This window comes from Colobus angolensis, unplaced genomic scaffold (genome assembly GCF_000951035.1).
Source record: "Colobus angolensis palliatus isolate OR3802 unplaced genomic scaffold, Cang.pa_1.0 Scaffold131, whole genome shotgun sequence".
Lineage (NCBI taxonomy): Eukaryota > Metazoa > Chordata > Mammalia > Primates > Cercopithecidae > Colobus > Colobus angolensis.
The window spans coordinates 5310238-5315006 of NW_012114364.1; positions in this window are offsets into that span (position 1 = coordinate 5310238).

Sequence of the window (4769 nt, forward strand, 5' to 3'; positions counted from 1 at the left end):
TGCAGCACACCAACATTGCACAAGTATACATATGTAACAAACCTGCACGTTATGCACATGTACCCTAGAACTTAAAGTATATTAAAAAAAAAAAAAAGAAAAACTACCTATCAGGTACTATACTCACTACGGGGGTGATAGGATTATTCATGTGCCAAATCTCAGTGACACACAATTTACCCATGTGAAAAATCTGTACATGTACCCTGAACCTAAAAGTCAAAAGAAAAAAAATAAGAAAACATAAATGACCTAGGAAAAGGTTTTGCCTAAAAGCTAACTGGTATGAAATGTTCAATATAAACTTTACCCAGATGACAAGAATTTGCGAGAACATTTAGCATGCAAAGAGCAAAGTGAGTTATGAAAAGTATAACACAAATATTATCTTGTTACTTCACTTTTTACCATCTCTTATGAAACCTTTTCAAAGGACTTTAAAATAAACATATTAGAAATAAAAAGAGAGAAAACCAAATTTTACCCTTGTTTTACTGTATTATTAATGTTAAAGCTCATCTTAATAAAACATTATTGTAAGATGTTCTTGCTATTGATTCAACTTGAATCTTTGACATTCTTCCCATTGGTTAGCCTTCTTTATTGTCTTTGTACATAGCAACATTACAATATCTACCACAGATATATAAATTGCAGGTCCATTAAATATAGCTACTCTTTTTATACCACATTTTAGGGACCATGTTATTTTAACAATAAATATCCTAACCTTAAATATCTATCACAGATATACAAATTACAGGTCCATTGATTGTAGCTATTCCTTTTATACCACATTGTAACAATAAATTATCAGCAAGGAAGTCAAGTGAAGTGATCTCTGCCCCTGAATAGCAATAATAGTTGTAATAGTTGTAATCACAACATTTAAGCATCAGTACTGACAGTTTACCCTAATGTTTCATTATGTAATTCATTCTTCAAAATAAATAATGCTTTAAATTAGAGGCATTGCTTTGGTATAGGAATCTATGTTACCTTTTGTAAATAAAAAAATGTTTTTAACCCATACTCACAAAAAGTTCAGTTATCCTCATTTTGTATTATATTCTATCATTTGACATTCAAATTATCTTGATATCAAAAAGTCCTGCTGTTTTGCCTTTCCCCATTAGAATAGGGAACTAACAATAGAAACGTTCAATGATGAAACCATGGTTACATTAGAAGAAATTTTTTATGCGTTAATCAGAGCTTCTATTAATTTGTGTTATGTCCTTCATATAAAGTATATTCCAGTATTTTAAAGGAGCCTCTAATCTTGGGGGAGAAATAATAAGTGAGAGGGTTTCAGAATATCAACTACTTACATTAAACACTATTGGAGCTTCATAAGTAAAATAGAAATAAATAAAATATACTCTTTCATTTAACACATGTAAAATAGTAGCTTCCCACAAAAGAAAAAAATTTCTTACAAATACAGAGAAATCTTTCTTCATATTCATAAGAAAATAAACACTGTTTAAAAATACCAAAACCATATATTTTCTAAACATAAAGCACATTTAGTGATTTTATTTGATGATATAAGTTTCAGACTTTTGACAATTAACTACAAAGAAGAGTTATATTATTTATGCATGAAATTCAACTAAAAATAATTGTAAATATATGTACTATTTTAGTTGTATGTACATAAATAAATGAATTGAAATTTAATGAGATATAGATAGGTATATTCATATGCATAAGAGGAGATAGATACCTAGAAATAGATAAGCACACATACTTTGTTTTGGAGGTAATGTATATGGATTTTAAGAAACAGTGGCTTAATGTGTAGTGTTCCTTGACATCAGAGAGAATTGTGTAGATAGGCCTGTTTTACAGGAAATGAAAATCATCTGCCCACTCTAACCTTAGTGACCCAGCAGGGAGTGGAGAACCTTAGCTCATCTTCCTCTTCCACTCAACAGGAAGCCAGAGGTCAAGAAAGTTTATGGGTCCAGAGGTCAAGAAAGCTTATTTACAAGACTAGGTAGCACAGAACTTGGTGGAGAGAGACGGGAGTGGATCTGGAGAGGCAAACTGTCATCAAATAATTCTCCTTATACCACATCATTTTAAAAACTTGAAGAATATTAACTGTATTTTAAAACCTTAGTTTTTAAAGTAGTTTCTTATGTATCTGGGGAACCCATCCCCAATATTTCAATGTAGGTTTTTTCTATTTTCCATAAGTGTCAGCCAGCTAAGAAATAAAGAGAGACAGTATAAAGAGAGGAATTTTACAGCTGGGCTGCTGGGGGTGACATCACATATCGGTAGGATGACGATGTCCACCTGAGTCTCAAACCAGCAAGATTTTTATTAAGGGTTTCAAAAAGGGAGGGGGTGTAAGAACAGGGAGTAGGTATAAAGATCATATGCTTCAAAAGGCATAAAGCAGAACTACTAATGAGGGTCTAACAAAGATCACATGCTTCTGAGAGAACAGGACAAAGGGCAAAGGCAGAACTGATAAGGGTCCAACAAAGATCACAAGGCAAAGGGCAAAAGCTGAACTACTAATAAGGGTCTATGTTCAGCAGTGCACATATTGTCTTGATAAACATCTTAAACAACAGAAAACAGGGTTCGAGAGCAGAGAAGCAGTCTGACCACAAATTTACCAGGGTGGGGTTTTTCCCCACCCTAGTAAGCCTGAGAGTTCAGCAGGAGACCAGGGCAGATCTCAGTCCTTATCTCAACTGCATAAGACAGACACTCCCAGAGCGACTGTTTATAGACCTCCCCTCAGGAATACATTCTTTTCCCAGGATATTAATATTAATATTCCTTGCTAGGAAAAGAATTTAGCGAGATCTCTCCTATTTGCATGTCCATTTATAGGCTCTCTGCAAGAAGAAAAATATGACTCTTTTTGCCTGACCCCTCAGGCAGTCAGACCTCATGGTTGTCTTCCCTTGTTCCCCAGAAATCACTGTTATTCTGTTCTTTTTCAAGGTGCACTGATTTTATATTGTTCAAACACACATGTTTTACAATCAATTTGTACAGTTAACACAATTATCACAGTGGTCCTGAGGTGATGTATATCCTCAGCTTATGAAGATAACGGGATTAAGAGATTAAAGTAAAGACAGGCATAAGAAATTATAAAAGTATTATTTGGGAACTGATAGATGTCCATGAAATCTTCACAATTTATGTTCCTTTGCTGTGGCTTCAGATGGTCCCTCCGTTCAGGGTCCCTGACTTCCCGCAACACTTATGAATGGTCATTGATTTCTTTTTTGGTGTTAACAAAGATCCATGAGATCTGTGGAAGGAAAAGGGAGAGCTTTATTTTCCATTAAAAACAACAACAACAACAATCTGCAGATTGGGGAGACAGAGCCTTCAGCACAAGTGAAAATGTAAATGAACAAAGAAAGGGTCTGGTTTAAATAGGAAAAGTTCTCACCTAAGTACGTAACCAGCTTAATTTATGCAAATGAAGGATTCAAATCTTTCAATTCTGATTGGTCAAAATAAGCCCTAATTGAGTTGTTTCTAAGCCCCAAACCAGAAGTTTCTGTCAGGTGTTTATTTCAAATGATCATTGAGGTATGTTTCTGGCCTCAGTTTATCTTGTCTGTGGTTATAGGAACTCTTCTGACTCTGAAAGGTAAAGCAGAATGTTTGTCAAGAGCCGCTTTTGCTAGGGACTCAAGACTATGCCAGGACTCTATCTCATCCTGCTCTGCTACCTGGTTCTGCTTTTAAATTTAGAGCATTTTTATTAGCAACAGGGAATCTCTCTGATCTGGAGAGGTTGGGGTCTTATTTTACAGTTTTATTTCACGTTTGACTATTGTAAGTACTGGCTATCTGTATGCATCTATTCTTCCTCACTTGTCCATGCAATAGATTTCTACAAGCAGAATTTCTAGTTAAAAAAAAAAAGTTTCAGCTGGGTGGAATGGCTAACACCTGTAATCCCAGCACTTTGGGAGGCTGAGGAGGTCAGGAGTTCAAAACACAGCCTGGCCAATATGGTGAAACCCTGTCTCTTACTAAAAAATGCAAAATTAGCTGGGCGTGGTGGCACAGGCTTGTAGTCCCAGCTACTTAGGAGGCTGAGGCAAGAGAATTGCTTGAACCTGGGAGGCAGAGGTTGCAGTGAGACGAGATCACATCACTGCACTCCAGTCTGGGTGACAGAGTGAGACTCTGTCTCAAAAAAAGAAGAAGAAAAAAAGAAATAGTTTCAATATTTGCTGCCTTATTGATTACCAAAAGTGTTCAATCTTGTTGTATTAAAATCAAATATTTGAGAGTTTCTGTTTTACTTAGCAGTTGTCCACACTGATGTTTTCAACTTTTTTAATGTGTCATTTAACGTAACTATATATTCATAGATTTATTGGTCATTGGCATGTCATTTTCTTATGTTAATCATTAGATAAGTCTTTTCACAGATGTGCATCACTTTATTTTCTTTTTGTATTACATAAACATAAAATGCATCTATTTTAATTTTATAAAAGTAGGATCATATTTTATTATCATTCTACAATTCTGACTTATTTCCACAACAACCTGTCTTGTTCTCTACCCATATTAAGATGTATGGATTTCTCTTATTTTTTCTATATATTAAATTATATCCTGATATATTGTCTCTAGAACAAAGCCATTAAATCTATTTTGTGTTAATCCATTAAATCCATTAAATCTATATAATGTGAAACACATTAAATATATTTAATGGCTTTGTTCTTGATAGACTATATTGGGATATTATTTATGCAAATCATTTA